This window comes from Nannospalax galili, unplaced genomic scaffold (genome assembly GCF_000622305.1).
Source record: "Nannospalax galili isolate Female #2095 unplaced genomic scaffold, S.galili_v1.0 scaffold418, whole genome shotgun sequence".
NCBI lineage: Eukaryota > Metazoa > Chordata > Mammalia > Rodentia > Spalacidae > Nannospalax > Nannospalax galili.
In genome coordinates, this window is record NW_008342003.1 from 1,192,946 (window position 1) to 1,211,391 (window position 18,446).

General features: G+C 43.5%; 1 pseudogene; it reads right to left on the bottom strand.

The window, feature by feature from the left end:
• Window positions 1-1,851: 1,851 nt before the first annotated feature.
• Window positions 1,852-18,446, bottom strand: part of LOC115071181 — a 32,739-nt pseudogene continuing 16,144 nt past the window's right edge.

An 18,446-nucleotide genomic window follows, 5' to 3' on the forward strand; every position in this document is an offset into this window, starting at 1 on the left:
TTTCCTTATTTGGGGCCCGTTTCTTTTTTCGTGCACCTAACCTCTCACTGCGTTCAGTTTCTGACATGCTATCCTGGACTTCCTCAAGAACATTTCGACTTTCCGCCACAATGGCCTGGCATGTTTTATACAACAAAACTATAAGTGCTCCCAGAATGATAACCAAGGCCTCAAAGCTACCTTTCCAAGGCGGAAACAGGTTCAAGCCAAAGTCCAGAAAAAACATACCTCTCTGAACGTCCTTACCTGCAGTTCTGAATCCTCCTTGAACTCAAGGGGTCTCCGATGGTGCTGACGATGGTTTGGTCGAATTCCCGGGTCTCAGCATCAGTTGTCCCGCGCTATCGTCTCGCCAGCAAGAACGACGCGGCACACTCAGGATCCTTCTGCAGAAAAGCTTTAATGCATCTTGAGAGGGAGAGCATAAGCTTACAGGGTGAAGACCCCGAATGTCGGAAACCCAGCCCTTATATAGGTTAGTAAGCCCGTCTTGGATGTGGCAACTCTTGATTGGTCGCAAACTCATCAGCCCATATCACGCCACGAGGTAGGCAGAGACTAGAAGGTGGAAAATTACTTCGGGCATGCGTACTGACTTATTTACTGCTCAGCATGAACCGGATGTGAGCGCCATCTTGTAATGGCGTCTGCAGGGACGGCAGGCGGCTCCCCACATAATTCCACTGCACTTGGTTCTCACCAGAACTTGATGGTAAAGTCCTAGAGCCAAGACGTTATATACCCGAGTTTGTAGAACAAACAGGGAAATCAAGCTGATATTGTCCTCAAAGCATCATTACGACAGGCTGTCTTTCATGGTACTAGAAGGTACTGGGAGGAAAAGGTGGTCATTAGCCTTACTCACATGTGAACCCTGTCCTGACAAGATATGCTTACTGGCACAGTAGTGGCACAAAGGGTTTTGGGAGTAACCAACCATTTTATGATTGAATTTAAGCTACTTCGCAAGATGGAGACCATATCTGGCATGGTTATGAGGGTTAAAAACATGTGGCGACACAGGTCACAGGCCACAGTGGAGAACCCACTACTTTGTTCTGCTAAATAGACATAGTAAGTCGTATTAAACTGGCTTGTAGTGTCCTACTGTTATATCCATTAATTAGAGTCTCATCTCTCACCAGAGAAGCAGGTGTCAATTAGCACAGAGGTCCAGGACTTATCATGGTGTAGAGAATAAGAGACTGGGGACTGCTTAGTCCTAAGTGGGACACCTGTATCACACTGACTCCTTCCAAGGCTCAGGGATCATTGCAGGAGACAGGCAGGAAGATTGTAAGAGCTTAGGTGGTAGATAAATACAACGAAACACATATTTTCCATACGCCACAGGGTATTTGCATCTATGAACCCACAGTGCTTGTGATGAGCATGTACAAGTCTTGTGCAAAACCAAGTCAGACAGCAGCCCAGCATGGACGTGGGTGAGCAGGAAGCTTCAGCCCTAGATGGGAATCTAGGCAATTGGGATCTGTCTGTCTGTCTGTCTGTCTATCATCTATCTGTCTATCATCTATCTATCTATCATCTATCTATCTATCATCTATGTATCTATCATCCATCTATCATCTATCTATCATCTATCTATCTATCATCCATCTATCATCTATCTATCTAATCATCTATCTATTTTTCTATCTATTGGCAATTGATAGCTGCTGGGAGAGAGTCAGTTTTCTTACTGGTATGGTGTGTGTAGAGTGACCAGACTCAAAGGGATTGACCCACCCCCAAGAACATTTGGGGAAGATGGATGAGAATCAATAGGCTTTATTTTTCAGTGATTAATAGATTTATTTATGCAAGAATACAGAGCCATCCTTGCCAAATTCAGTAAGAGAGATTAAATGTTCGGTCCAATTTTCTTTCCTGGATAAGTTTTTCTTTTCTTTCCTGTACAGATAAAAACAAACAAAAATCAATGCATTCTGGCATAACATATTTATAACTGAAAATCAGAACCAAACACTCCAAATTTAACTGCAACCCCATCGTCTAAGGCCCAAAATTCTCTGAAGGAATTTAAGAAGTAAAGAGCTGAAGACTAAGGGATAAGAAGATGCTCCTATTCAAGAAGATCCCACCTATGTTTTAGTAATTAGGGACAAATCCCATCCAAAGGAGACATTTTTGTTTGCTTTTGGTTTTGGTTTTGTTTGTTTGAGGTAGAGCCTGTGAGATCCACCTGCCTCTGCTGGGATTAAAAGCAAATGCCACCACGTCCAGATTATTTTGTCTTTTTAAAAGAGTCTCACTTTCCATCCCTGGCTGGCCTTGAACTCAGTGTGTATCCCAGCTGTCCTCAAACTCGTGGTGATCCTCCTGCCTCAACCTCTGCAGAGCTTGGATTACAGGCATGAGCCACCATGTCTGGCTTTAAAAGCAGACACCTATCTATTTTGAAAACGTAATACCAGAACATGAGGGGCCCAATTCCCAGCACAGCCCCTAAAAGTGAGTTCTTGGGAGTGGGTCTGAAATTAGGATAGGCATTTGCTGATCTTGCGTGTGTCCAACGAATCAGGGCAGGATCACCGATGTGCACTTGGCGCTTGGACTGAAGCAGACACTCCTGCTTAAGCTGGGCCGAATGCTCAACCACTCGGCTTGCATCTTCCAGGCCTCCAGAGACACGTGAGTACTGGAGAGAGTGGCTGGGGCACCGGCTTATACTTGGAACCCGACACCTTGGCTCCCCCGGCGCACACACAACTGCCAAGTCAATAGGCTTTTAAGAAAAGAAAACTAATAATTGAGGACATGAAGTCAAGGCAAGGGGTAGTCGGGTGGGGTGAAGATAACAGAGGGGGTCTGAATGTGATCAAAATACAGTGTATAAAACTCTCAGAGAACCAGTAAAAATATTTCCAAAAATAAACAGAAGAAATAAAAAATTAAGGATAAGCCAGAGTTTTTAAATATGAGTTTCATTTTAAAGTTTTCACATGAAAATTTCTACATGATTGAAATCGACAGGGAGAGCAGATTTAAGTTATTTGACACTTCTCATAGTATAACTGAAAAATAACTGAAAATTCTCTTTCCTTTGCAGAATGCTGGAGTCTAGTATTTGTTTCTGCCTTTAGTGCTTCCTTCGATGATGGATGGTAGCCTGTAAGCTAGATATACCCTCTGTTCCCCAAGTTGCTCTTGTTCATGGTAGTTATCACAACAGACACCTAGCTAGACAGCGACTGACCATTCTGGAAGGAAGTAGGTTTTAGCCCTGTATGTGATGATGTAGGAGGCTGTGGTTTCCCTTTCTTTGGGGGAGGAAGCAGCTTGGTGAAGCTATTTACCCATGGATAGGCCTGAGCCTTCTGACCTAGAAGATGGAACTCTAGATTGGCTTCGAAGGGAAAGGCATGGCAGGACAATGGCCTTCCAGGAAAACCAGATGTAGCCTGATCTTCTGTAGTTTATTATAAACCATTCTGTCTTACTTTCCTCCACTATCCCTTAAACATTAACCTTCACTCAGAGTTACAGGGTTGTCGTTCTAGTTTTGAGGAAAAGGAAAGGAAAGGATAGGTTCTAAACATGATACAAATGGACTTGATTTATCACCTGTCTTGAAACCAGAGCTGGTGACTGCGCGATGGGTACCAGTGTGAACATGTATATCTGTCAATTCAGTGGGACTCAGTGCTTGCCGTAGCAAGGGCTATGACTGGTAGGTAGGCCTGGTGGAAACTGCTTTTGGCATGTGTCCTGGAAAACACCCAGACAGACCCGTGGGCATATTAAAGAGCCTGGTCACCAGGAATGAGGGCAGTAGGTATTCTGTCCATGGGCTGCTTTTATTACTTTTAACACCTGCAGAGGGAGTCGAGAGCCAAATCGATTATGGGTAATTTTATACTAGTCTTGGATAAGATATATTATAAACAAGGCTGAAAAGATCTATAATCCTAGCCAGTATGCAACTGAAATAGTTTTCCATATCGTGGCTTTCTTGGAGTCAAATTTAGAGTGGGGAAGAGAGATAGCAGAATCGAAACGACAAGACTTTTATTTCCGTGCTGTTAGTACAGGTGCTGTCAGGAGAGGAGATTCCAGAGAACCTCTGGTCAGGGTCACAGAGAAAGTGCGTGAAGCTATTTGCTCTGCAGACAAGGTGCCTACTTGGAAAAGCCTCATAAATAAGACATGTTCGTCCTTCCGTCAACAGTTGATTTTCCAGTTGCTTTAATAATTTCTTCAGCAAGTATATTCTGCCTTATCTGACCCCTACTGTGTTTATTTTCTTCCCAGTGGAGTCTGGAATAAACATTTTTGTTAGGATTCTTGGGTGCACCAAAATATGAAGAAACCAGCTTCATTTCACATTAAACCAGAAGAAAACAACAAACCCCATGTAGGTCCCATATTGGTCCTGAAGAGGACATCCTGACAGGTTCAATGAAATTGTATTAGTTGACCTCTCGGAGTGGATTTCCAAAAGCCTAACAATATTCCCAGGGTGTATTCAAATTTAGCTTTGGAAGTTATCTTAGAAATCATCTCATCTGGTCACTTTCCCCATTCAAGAATCCTTTTTTTTTTTTTATCACTCATAATCCTCCCTTATCTCTGAGCACTTTAGTCTTATGCCCTCTGTCTCTGTAACCTAGCTCTCTAATCCATTGCAAACCTGCGCCATGTGGGTTTGTTAGACACTGACGGTGCCATGTGAGAAGAGAAACAGATGTCAGGAGCTCTGTACACATCATTGGGGGATCCAGAATTTGTTCTTTGCTCTGGATTCTCTGTGATGCGCCTCTGCTGTGTCTCCCTCAGTATCAGAAGTAATGTGAAGGAGAAGGAGCTGGCAACACATTATAGTTATAGCCATGTTTCAGATGTGAGGTGGGTGAGAGACACAGTTGCATGTGAATTCCAAACGCTCATAGTAGCCAGTGCTCCTGTCATCAGCAAATTGAACCTCTTAGGACCTTCAGTAAATGAAAAAGTCTCCACAGGACTTGCAACATAATCTCTAATGGCTTCTCCATCACGTTCCATCATGGCTTTCCCATCTCTGAAGCGTTCCATGTCTCTGATGAATCTCTTCAAACCTTGGGAGAGAGTTCTCAGCATGCTTGGCAAGACGGTGTATTACACCCTTTGATAATGTGGTGTTGCAGATGGTCAGAGCCGAGTGACAGCAATGTTTACATCTGTTATTCAATCCACCATCACCTTCTGACTGGAGCCATCACTTGTTCCATCACACAGTCCATGAACCTTTAAGTACATACTAGTATCTCCACTTCACAGATAAAGAAACCGACTCATTGTGCATATTAAGTACAACTCTGATTGCACAGTTTATTAACGGAACAGCTTTATTTTGGGCCCATACAAAGCCTCGTATTTATTATTTGTTTAATGCATTTCTAGTACATGGTGAATATTCCATAAATATTTTTGAGTAGATTAATATGCATCTAAAATAATGGAATTTGAAATTGTTTCTCTGTAGATAGTCTAATTGTGGTTGATTTGAGGGTGATTTTAACATTATTTTAGTCTCTTAAATTGGGAGATAAAGGTCAGTTTACTCAGAGGGCACAGATGCGTATTCTGTGTGCCTTTGAAGTAATTTGCTGTGCTTTTGCTGTGCATGGTGGCTAACTAGTTCACATTAGCACTGAAGCATGCTTAGGAACATAATGCATGCCTGGTCTCTGCCTTAAGACAGGCCCCTTAGTCCGGCATTCTGGGAAAAGAATTCAGCAAACTTCTAGAACGCTAAAACATTCGAATGAGGAGAACTGATGAAATTTTCTTATCGTAAGTTGAGTCTCTTTTTCCAATCTGGCTCAAATGGAGACTGAGTTTAAACAATTAGTAAGGGTGCCAGCATTGAAGATCCCTATGGATACAAACTAGTTGGAGTCTGTGGGAATACTGCAGGAGTCCAGCTTTGAATTGCACTCGGTGCTAGCTAGCAAAGACGAGAAAGTAACATCTGACAACGTGGCAGGAACACTTGTTTTCTCGTTGGGTTCGCTGAGCTGGGGAAGGGGAGGAATCTGGAGGAGCGCTTGGACAAGGCAGGCTGCCTAACACACTGCTGAAACTGGTCAGGTTGCTGTGACGAGCACATGTTAGAGCCCCTCAGCTTCCTTCATACAACTGGAGGTGGCACCAAACCAATTTTAGCCCAAGAAGGAAATTAGATCAAGGTTAGTCCTAAATCCATAACAAAATAATTCCGTGACTAAAATCTGGCGTCTTTATTCGACTAAGAGATCTCATTGGAGCGGAGAATGAAAGATGGCACAGGGGCTTGGCAAGGTTTCAAATGCCCAGTTCTCCCCAGTTACCGGTACCAGATGTCACACAAACCAGAAGGGCAGGGAGACGGCAGAGGAGAGACGTGACCCTTTAAGGGAAAATGAAGGTGTAAACTCAGGCTTCCCAAAGCAGGGATGAAGGCTGCACTTCTCGGCAGTGCTGAGAAATCGCTGTGAACGTAAGAGCAACGTCACTTCAGACTTTTCACTAGGGAAAGCAAGTGCCGTATCAATAAGCAAGCAGTTAAAGCACTATCTGTTCCCAGAGACGAGAGTCTGGAAGGGCCAGGGGCCAGGGTGAGGCCCATAACAACAGAAAGGATTTGCTAAACTCCTGTGACTGTCAGACCTGATAAAGGGGTTTGTTGAGAAGTCAGGGAGCTGCTGAAGGGAGGTGGGCTGTGGATGGAGGTGGGCAAGTTTCTGGGAGCCCCAGCTTGCCGGGGTGGAGAGCTACCGTCTAGGATTAGATGGACGGGGGAGGGATGGGGACATGCAGAGAGGTGAGAGCAGAAGACAGGGAGGCTGAGTGGAGAAGGAGGTGCACACGCATGTGTAGTAAGAGAGACAGTATGTGTGTATGGGCAACCATGTTGTGTGTGTATGTTTGTGTGTGTGTGTGTGTGTGTGTGTGTGTGTGTGAGAGAGAGAGAGAGAGAGAGAGAGAGAGAGAGAGAGAGAGAGAGTTTGTGAGATAGACCGTCAGGATATATGTGTGTGACTGTGTATGTGACTAATATTTAAAAGTAATAGCTTAACAAACCAGTGGCGTGTGAGGCTTCCCTCCCCTCTGCTCTCCTCATTATAAAGGATGTTTTGGAATTCTAATGTGCCCCTGTAGCCCTTGGTATTAATCACATAGTGGTTTTCAGCTTAAATTCCTTAGAAAATATTAATGACAAAAACTCTAAATTTGTGTTTTTCAAGAGTACTACTTTCTGTCTGCTCATATTGCACTTTTATTTCAAATTATACACTGTGAAGAGACCGTGTGAGAGAGAAATGGTATATGAATGTGTGACTGAATGTGTGACTGTGTATGTGACTGTGAGAGAGACAGTACTTATGTATGTGACTGTGTGTGATTGTACGAGAATGTGTCACTCAGGAGAAATCTTTCATTGAGTTGTTGGGCAGGGTGGCCCAAGAGATGCCCAAAATTACACAGGCTATTGCCACAGCCCTTGATGGACTCCAAGAACTTGAAGGTTAAGACCCTATTGCTGAAAACAGAACACATTTTGGACATAGAATTTGGAGCAATGGAGCTGGAGCTGACGTGGAAGCCACTTCCCCTGAAGGCCAGCTCTGGTGGCTCTGGAGAGCACATGAAGGCATCAAGGGCAAACATCAAGTGGTGGTTTAAAACCAGCTTCAAGACCAAATAACCACATAAATGGCTGGCACAGCATATGACATTGGTGCAGTAGTGGCACTCTATCTTGGGGCCAATTAACAGCTACCTAATTTGACTAAAAAAGTCAGTAGACAAAAACTCAAGTGTGGTACTGTAAACATAACCAAATACATATGGCTAGAGGTCATAGATCTTACAGAAGACCCCAAGACTGTCATATTCCTAGACTAATGCAATTTCTTACTGTACAAAATACTTATCCTTATATTTACAGACAAATATCCCAGTCACCACTCATCAAAGAAGCTACTTTTGCACCAGATGGTTACCAAGTACCACAGCAGGTCACACACAGACATTGCCTGTGAATTGCCCAGGCCTAGTTGACACATCTACAGTGTAATCTCTACGCCTAAGGCTCACAGAACATAGAACAGGGATAAAGAAGAGGACACTAACGGATCTCTCAGTTCTCATTAACGAAGCTCCCTCATGCAATGAGGGCCAGGAACACAAAAGGTCACAAATGGCCAAAGTGTAGAGATCAAGAGTCTACAGAATACAGACTTCTGGACAGGAGTCCTATATCAAACTTCACCCACCCAGGGCTCAGGGAGCGTTGTGGAAGGCGGGGGTAGCGGGGAGTGAACATCCACATGGAAATAGAGTCCTATAAGTTCCTGGGACCCTGCTCATATGAATCTACACAATGGTGTCAGCATACACAAGTCCCATGCAAACTCAAGCAGGCAAAACCCCAGCATAGAACTGGGGAAATGGACAGCAGACCCCAATCTTAGCTGAAGAAATATTGGCAACTGATTACTGCTGGGTGAGGAAGAGCTGGTCTTCCTAAGGGACTGTAGATAGGCTGACTAGACCTCAGTGGATGGACTTGCCCTGAGGGACATCTGGGGACACTAACTTGACACAATAGGCCTTAACATGAATGACAGAATGTATGAACTCCAGTGGGGGGACTATGGGAGGGGCCAGTGGGGACAGGGGTTTAACGATGATAAGACTGACTGAGATGTTCTCATGAAATACACAAAAATTCAATAAAAACAAAATTTTTAAAATGTGTCACTGTGTGTGACTATGTGTACAAATGTGTGTGTGACTTTTTGTTTGATTCTGAGTGTGTGGCTGTGTATGTGTGAGAGAGACAGTGTGTGTGTGTGTGTGTGTGTATGTGTGTGACTGTATATGAGTCTGTGACTGTATGTGTGGCTGTGTGCATGTGTGAGAGAGAGAAAGATAGAGATAGATGTATGATAGATGATAAATAGAAGATAGATAGATGATAGAGGTCCTTCATTTGGTGAAGAGTATAATCTAGAGATTGCACTGCACTCTTCGTCTGTTACCAACTGGCTTGAAAAATACCAGAAGTCACTAAGTTTCATATTGATGCGAATAATGAATATTCTGGAATTTTACTGAGGATTTCATCCAGGTTGAGTTTGTAAGTAGAAATCATGGGGTATCTAGGTGCCATTTGGACCTCACTGCAACAGTATTCCCTAGGAGGGTGGCTGGGAGGGGGATGTCCTCAGACAAACCTTTTTGAGTTCTTTGCTACTGCATTAAAATTGGCGTGTGACGTGACTCACTTGCGGGGGGGGGGGGGGGGAGGACAACTTTAGCTTGTCCTGACTACGATCCATCAGTGCAGAACTGAGAAGGGTGTCGTTACAATGCAGCCACACTCACTACCCAAACAAGCACAAGGGGTTCGGACCTTTCCCAGTCATCTGCCCCGCCTACTCCTCCTGTGACCAAACCTCAGCCTGATTCTTCAACCTAATGAGATCCTAGGAGAGAGAAAAAAAGAAATGAACGTGTCTTCTATTTTAAATCCATGAAGTTTCTCCACCTGTAAATAGACTGTCCTTGTTTTGTTTGTCTTTTTAGGAAGTAAGAATAGCTCCTCCAGTTTAGGAAATTTGATTACCAGAGTATTAATCTGTCAATTTTAGGTTGCTCAGAGAATTCTTATTGCAAAATCAGCTGTAGCCAACAACATTGCAATAGTGTACTCTTAAGCAAACAGCAATGTCTCTGGGATGTATGTGCACATAAATATTAATTAGGGAGTGAAACGAGGCTGCACTGAAACTGTTTATTAATTATTCTGGCTTGTTGTCAAATTTGGACTGGCTTTAGTTTTTGGATTCTCTCTAAATAATCTGTCTCAGCCTATTTAAGCAGTGAAGGTGGCTGAGAGTTGGTGGCTAAATTTGGAGGTAGATCCTCCTGAGCAGGAATTTTTTTTTCCCTTTGGCTGATCTGGACTCATAATGAATGGAGAGAAGGACTTATTTTTCCTACTGGGCCAGATGGCTCTCCAGGACAAGCTGCCAGGGGATTCCCAGGATGTAGCTCTAACGTGGTTCTGTTTCCCAGCAATTGTTGATATGCCGAACTCAGTTTTCCAGTTCTTCAAAGCACAGATCACACCAGTTAGAAAGAAAATACAAAGTGAACACAGGTACTTCTAAGTCCTTCAGAAGAACTTACCTGAGTTACCTACTGTCCCTACAATCTGAGTCCAGGAGCACGTATGGATGATCTGGGAGCAGCCAGTTGCATGCCAGGAACAGATTTGGCATCCATTTGGTAAAGTTATGACTAGTTTGGCTATGTTCCCATTGGTTTCTGATTTTTTAATTTTTGGTTTTGGGTCACGGAAAAATAGCAGTAAGACATGGAAGGTAAGTGCCATGGTGGCATTGGTAATACCACAGGATTATGGGAAGAAATGAGCCCTGAGCTAAAGTCTAGAGAGACATAACAATGAAGGGACAGAAATTCTGAAGGACCATTCTAAGCCACGCTGACTGTAGATAATGAAACATCCACATTCCTTCTACCTTTGTGTCCCAAGTGGCCTGGTTCCTCCAAGGGGGCAGGGCCTGCTGTGGAGAACTGACCGCAGAGAGTTAGCCGCTGGATCTAGCAATATGCTGTTGAGATGCTTATCACACCGCCCATGGTGCTCCATTACAGAGCTCAGACGAAGCCTCAGGTGCATCTTTGTGCTCTTCACAGTGTATTAGTTTCTTTTCTCTCACTGTGATAGAAACACTGACCAAAGCAATTTATAGAAGGGTTTATTTGAGCTTAAGGTTCCAGGGGAATTACAGTCCATCATGGCAAGGAGGCATGGTGGCAGGAGGTGGCTGGAGGTGGCTGGAGCAGGAGCAGCAGAAGCTAAGCTCTCACATCATCAGGCACAGGACGCAAAAGAGCAACTAGGGATCCGGTGAGGCTTAAGAACCCTCTAAGCCCACCCACAGTGACGTGTTTCCTCCCAGATAGCCACACCTTCTAAAACCTCCCAAAACAGCACCATCATCTGGGGACAAAATGTTCAAATACTTGGAGCCTGTGGGGGGCATTCTCATTCAAACCACCACAGCTACTAAGACATTCATTTCTCACAGAACTCTGTGGGATAGTTTCTGCAGGTCCCCAGATTATATAGATGGAAAGGTGTACCATACTGACTATAAATAGCTGTCCAAGGTCATGTGGCTTTCAGCTACAAGTATAACCTAAAACCAGGCAAATAGGACTCAGAAGTATAGTTCAGTGGTTAGAGCACTTGCCTGGCATGCATGGACCCTGAGTTTAATCCCCAGCACTACAAACCCAAACCACAAAACCAGGCAGTTTGATGCTTACCATGGACATCTACCTTTCTTATTTCCCCACACAAATGCTTGGAATGGCTTGTGGTGGTTAAATGAGAATGCCTCTTATAGGTTCCAAGTATTTAGATATTTTGTCCCCAGTTGGTGGCACTGTTTGGGGAGGTTTTAAGAGGTGTGACCATGCTGGTGGAAGCACAGTAATGAGGGTGGGCTTTGAGAGAAAAGCCTTGCCGGATTTCCAGGCTCTCTTTCAGCTATCTGGTTGACCATATGAGCACTCTGCTTTCTGCCCTGACAATCCCCTCCCACCATACCTTCCCATTATAACAGACTCAAATCCCTCTGGAACCATAATCTCAAATAAATTCTTTCTTTTTTAAAGTTCCCTAGACCATGGTGTTTTATCACAGCAACAGAAAAGTAACTAATACATAAGTTGGTGCTGAGAATGGGCTATTGCTGTTGTTTTTGAAAGGATTATCGAAGCATTTGGAATTCTGGGCTGGAAAAGCCATTGAGTGCTCAGAGTTTAGTGAGCTGTTGCTGTGGAACTTGGAATATTTATGCTGAACGAGGTGTTGAGGATGGAGGCCAGTCTTTTAAGCGTCAAAGGGAAGCAAAGACTGTGTTAGGGCTGTTTTATGGAATCAAGAATGTTTGGCAGTGTGACTTTTTGTGCTTTACTGGAACAATTGATGCTGATTAGCTGGGGCTGAAAATCACCTGTGAGTAATAAGAGACCAGCATCGCTGAGGTGAAATCTCCTGGGAAGAATTCCCTCAGGGACATCATACAGAAGCTGTGGTCCAGAGGAGTCCAAGGTTGCACCTCAACCTGGCAGCAGAACTTGGCAATGTATGAGACTTCCAGGTAGTATTGTTTCAAAAGTATGAAGGGGGTCATGGAGAACAGCTGAGCCTTGGCACTGTGAGAGGCCAAGAGGACGTTAGTTAAGGTATTGGCACAGTTGTGATGAAGACCCCCAAGACTGAAGGGGTCATGGAGAGACTCTGAGGCACAGGAGAGCCCATTAGTGAAGGTGCATCCTCAGTTTTAATAGGGACCCCAACATTTTGGAGATGCCGGCATCATTGGATGACCAGCAACAACAGCCGTAGGTATGGAGTGGAGCCATCCTGAGCCTACGAGACAAGCTGTGTTTGCTGTGGACAGCAGAGCTGGAGAAGTGGAGCTGTCCAAGTCCTCTGGAGCCCAGAAGGTCATGGGTGAAGCCCAGATATCCAGACTCAAGCTACCTTGCTGGACTTGGGTTTTGTTTATGTGTGCCCAAATCTTCCCTTCTGAAATAAGACAGCATTTAACTTGTTTTGGATTTTGCACAGTTAAGAGACTTTTAAAAGAGACACTGAACTTTCTAAGTGTTTGAATTTTTTTAAAGATTGTGGAGCTTTTAAAGCTGTACTATTTTATGTTGTGATATTGATAACACGAGGTCTTGGGAATAAGTGATGTGGTTTAACACGATGTGTTTGTGTGTCAAGTTGACAAGGGGTCAATTATTCTGGATAGCTTCACTTGTCAACCTGATACACCCGGGTACAGGGAGCCAGAACTGAGAAACTGTCTCCGTTGGATTTTCCTGTGCCCATGTATGTGGGACATTTTCTTGATTGTTGAGTGATGTGGGAGGGCCAAACCCACTGTGGGCTGTGCCACTCCCAGGCAGGTGGTCTTGTGTTGTCTAAGGAAATAGGCTGAGCTCAGCCCTGAGGGGAGCAAGTCAGTACGCAGTGCTCCTGCACGGCCTGGGCTTCAGCTCCTGCCTCCAGGTTCCGGCCGAATTCCCTCAGTGATGAACTGTGAGCTGGAAGACAGAAGATAAAATCAACCTTTTCTCCCCAAGTTGGTTTTGTTAATGTTTATATCACAATAACAGAGAAAGCAAACTAAGATAACATGGCATCAAAGAAGTCTGGTTGTTTGAAGGCTTCTCTGTCTCCTCTGACCTTACTATAAGCTAATTATCAAAATACCAAGGACACCCTGATTTCTCCTGACAGACACGTAAAGTTTATGAGCAGATGTCCAATACTTCTGTAGAAATGTTGGTTTAGGCATCAACATTCTCTTTTCTGGTTTACCTCACACCTAGTGCTACTCCCAGAGACCTGGAACGTCTGTATGCATCCTCGTCAAATGTTTGTCCCAGAGGAGAGTGTAGAAAGGAACTCTCTCCCCTGTCCTGGGTAAGAGGATAGACCTTGAAGACCATGTGGTAACTGGCTCAGCTCCCCTTTGTAACAGTCATGATGGTGATGATTCAAACAATAATGATGAGGGGGTAAGCATCTGTGCATCTCCCCTGGGTAATATTTGAAGTCCTGTGATATGTCTTCTGTAGACCAGTCCCCACAAAGATGACACAGGTCACAGAGATCAAGCAATCTTCATGGGTTTTTTCATGTAGGAAACTGGGAGAATCACAGTGATTTCTATACATTTGTAAGTTGATCTGTACCAAATTGTGACATTAATGTCATCAAGTTGGTGAAATTTGGGAGTATACCATGTCATATTGTACCTGTAATGTGACTGTTCAAAATCCCAACATGTGCTTCTTCACTACGAAGAAATGAGTTCAAATTTAGGGAGACTCTCAGAGGGAAAGGACTATGATAACCATTTTAATATTAGATATACAAAGAAAGGATCTGAAATTTAATAGTAATCTACAGGCTAGAGCTATTTCTATAAGTTGTGGTATCTATCTAATTAGCAATTGTTTTCTGTTGTCATTTGTAATTGAGAGAATTTGTCTATAGCTTCATGCATGGGAAATTGCAGCCCACTGTTGACCCTAGTTCCATCGCATAGACCACCCAAGATTCTATTTTTCTATCATTTTTCTTTTTTAGATCTTAGAAATAAAGTTTCATAAAGGTCTAGAATTCTCCTCTTCCTCTTCAACAATCTGGTTCTGGCTCGTGGTCTCACACAGACCAGATGTCCGCAGCTTGACTGCTCTTCCTGTGGCCCACACAGTCCTGCACAGTTGCCTATGAGTGTTTCGGCTTCCTGCTGGCTTTGGACGCTGTGGGAAAGGCAATACACAACAGCTACTTCTGACTTGCTCTCCTCTACATCTTCCCTTCCATTGGCTCTCTCAGGAGGGCCTCCACACTTTTAGATGTTCTAACCTTCGTGGACACCAATTTTGTTTATATTGCCTTTTCCATAAAGTATATTCACCTTTTATAGCTTTCTTTGAGCATATAGAGAGCTGAATAACTAATTTGGTAATTGTCTGGGTCAGCTTTAATCCCAACTTGACCCAGCCTAGCGTTATCTGACAGGAGAACTCTCAGTGGAGGGATTTTCCAGATCAGATTGGTTCAGGGACATGTCTGTGGGAGATCGTGTTGAATGTTTATTGCTATAGGAGGGCCCAGCCTATTGCAGGGAAGGTGGTCCTGGCCTATATCAGAAAGCTGGCTAAGCAAGGGCCCCTGAATGACCCAGTAAGCAGAGTTCCTCCATGCTTTTCCAGCCTCAGGATCCAGCTCAAGTTCCTGCCCTGACTTCCCTCAATGTTAGACAGTAACCTGCAATGGAGATAAAGCTTGTCCTCCTTAACCTAGTTTATGGTCATGGTTTTTGTTATGGCAACAGAGAGGAAATTAGAAAAGTAGTGGATTCTGATGAGACATTTCCTTCCCTAACAAAATGTGCTCTGTGCTTAGTCAGTCAGGATCACTAAGAAGTGGTATGGAAGGTATGTGCATAGAGATGGAAGGAGACTTACTCTATGAGATTGAATCACCTGGCTCAGGACACCAGGGAGTCCAAATCTCCAGCATGAGCTGGCAGCCTCTGGAGGAGACTGATGGTACAGCTCCAGTCAGAAGTCTGGGAGCCTGGACCCTCAGAGGAGCCCATGATGGAGATGAAGGCCAGAGGCCGCTGCTAGAGAAACGCTCCTGCCTGAGAAGGTCAGATTTGTACTGGGGTCTTCAGCTGATGGCTTGGACTCTTCTACATTATGGGACAAAAACAGCTTGCTCAAAGCTCAGAGGTTTAATGTCTTAATAAAATAGCAGTCACCCTCTTAGGTGACACATAAAGGTGACTGTCACACATTCCTCCAGGTATTCAGAGTCACATATTTCTGAGGTTGGAATAGCTGACCTGCTATCAGATTAAAAACGATTTCTGAGTCAGATTTATTTTTGCCCATAACCTCTTCTCCCCACCACATGTATGGTCAACTCCCTTTGCTTCTAAATCTTGAGGTGTTTTGAGAGGTATCTGCACCCTAAGGTGTCTCTTTTTATTAAGACTTGTGAATGAGAGTTCTTAGAAAAACTGCATCTTAAAACGGAACATTCTACAAAGTCTGATCAACTGATCAGAACTTTAGTGAGTGTGGAGAGTTTGGAGTGTTGCAGGACCAGAGTCTAATTGCCATTTCCTTTGGGCCATCTTTAGCCCCCTAAATAGCCATTCTTGCCCACCTTTGTTTCTGCCTTAACACCCTATGACTAAGATATAAAAGCCTTTCGGAATGTAGTAACTTAGCACACCACCAACTTCCACCAGCCTAAAGGCCGAGTGTCATCGGGTAGCATCTGCGGCCTACTGCTGAGGTTTCTCTTTTGCCGTTTTATTTATTTAATGTTTCCACCAGTGTATTAGAAAAGCATCTTGATTTATGACTTCTTTGTTCTGTTACTATAAAAAACTTTCTGAAACTGTTACCACACTGGAACATGGAATTTGGGGTAACCTGAATCTGAGTTCCCGGGCCATGGTCACTCATATTTGGCTCCAGAATAAACTATCTCCTATCTGCTTTGAGGTGAGAGTTATGTTTTTGCATTGATGGATTTTATTTTAATTTTAATTGTGTGTGTGTATGTCTGCATATGAGTATGCTCACAGAGATGAGATGAAGAGATCAGAGTCCCCAGAACTGGAGTTATAGTTGGTTGTAAGTCACCAGATATGGGAGCTGGGACTCAAACTCTGGTTCTCTGGAAGAGCAGCAGGTGCTCTTAACTGTTGAGCAATCCTTCCAGTTCTTTAATGTGTCTCTGGAAGAGAGGTTACATATGGAAATACCTTGTTCACTTGTCTCTCAGCACCGCACTCAACATACCACAAAACTTGTCTCTCAGCACCACACACAACATACCACAAGACTGGCCTGGTGTCCAGGACACAGCCGGACTCTCCACCTGCTTCCTCACCCGTTCCACAGCCCTCCTGCCCGACTGTTGCTGTCTTTGTGGAGACCACTATCTAACTTTCTTAGATGGCTCTTTAGTGTCCCAGAGCTTGGACATATCCTGTATCAGAAGCACTGTTTCCGTGTGTCTAGCTGGTAAGGAGTTTAGCACAGCTAGCCTCATGTGCCTAACAGTGAGGACACAAAGGAAAGGAAGAAATCTGATCTGCATTTCTTATCTAGTCTACCCTCTAGCTTGTTTTGAATAGTTTAATGAGATGCTTGCATTTTTCCAGCAATCCAGCATTTCAGCTGAGTCTTTTCCTTTAGGGCGAAAGAAAGCCAGTGGATTTGGAGCGCCTGCTTCTGTATGGGAAAAGTGGCACCACCACCACCGGAGACTGAACACACTGTCCCAGGTTTATAGACCTGCTGCTGTGTCAAGAGCTTTTTGTCCTTCCTTAGGGAATTTAGGTATCTGGGGAGCCTGCATTGATTCAATAATTGTATGCCTTAATGGTTAGGGGAATGTTCTATGGCAAAGTTTCAAAGTAGCCCCGAAGCCAACTAGAATAGAAAGTCAGTTTGCAGGAGAAGGGACTTTAGATAGTGGATGGCTTTGCATTTACTGAGGCAGCCACTGCTCAGGTATGTTGAAGCCATGGAGGACAGATCTCAACATAGACATTTTCTTTATGTAATTTATAAAAATCTGAATTTATGTGTGATCTGTCCGTAACTGAGACATTAATGGAATTTAAACAAATGGGAACACAATGTTATTGTGATGACTAGATTTATCCTAAATCTGTAATGATCTCTAACTTACATCAATACCAAAATAAATTTTAGGTAACTAAATATTATTAAGTTTAATTATTTATAGAAGGACCAGAAATCTGATGGAGAGTTACAGTGATGTGGCAGAGACAAATTTTCCAAGAATTATGTTAAAACCAGAACCAGAAACTATGAAGAAAATAATAGATTTGATTATAAAAACAGCTAAAGCTAAATAACACAATAAAATGTCATAATGAAAATATGCAAAACAATTTAACGTATAAGAGAAAAGGTTAATATCATCATTATATTAAAAGTGTTTTTGAATATTTCACCTGAAGAAAAATACTTTCAGAATAATAATCGAGACCTAAATAAGCAAAGTTCAAAAAATGCAAAAATGCTTAATCTAAATATTAATGACACACACACATTAAAATAAGAGACAATTTCACCTGACAAATTGGAAATATTTAAAATGATAAGCAGGAAGCTACAGTAGTGGGAAGCAGAAGTCACATAAGTTGCTAGTGGGGAAAAAAGCTAGAAAATATATTCTAGAAGGCAATTTGCCAAAATAGATAAACAATCTTAAAAATCTGCTTAACTTGAACCCCAAAATTGCTTTTAGGAATCCAGTTTCAGCTGTGCACCGGTGCGCAAGCGCCCGCGCAGGTGGCAATTCTTTCCTTTCTCTTCTACCAGAATATAAGCTCTTCAAGGTTAAAGACCCTGTCCAGGCAACCTTCTGCACCGTCCACCTGAACATTCACTGGTTTTTGTAGTGGATGATCAACAGTGATCAATACACGTTTGTGGGGTTATTGTTTCTATTTTCAAATATTTACAGTGGGCCCAGGCATCCCATAGCATGTTTAGTGGACAAAGACTTGGATGTTGAAGAAATGTCAAATGAGATCAGGAAGAAGAAATCCACAAGATGGCAGGGAGGGCGATACCCAAGGAAGAGGACCAGACTTCAGATCCCCACCACACGTATCAGCGGTGGGTGGGTGTGACCGTCTGTGTGTCATCCAGGTCTCTGGGCTGGGGGCGGGGGCCAGGGTATCTCTGCCATGCTGACACCCCAGATTAGCCGGACTGGAAAGCTCTGAGTTTGACTGAGAGGCTGCAAAGAATAAAGTGGTACAGAGACTGAG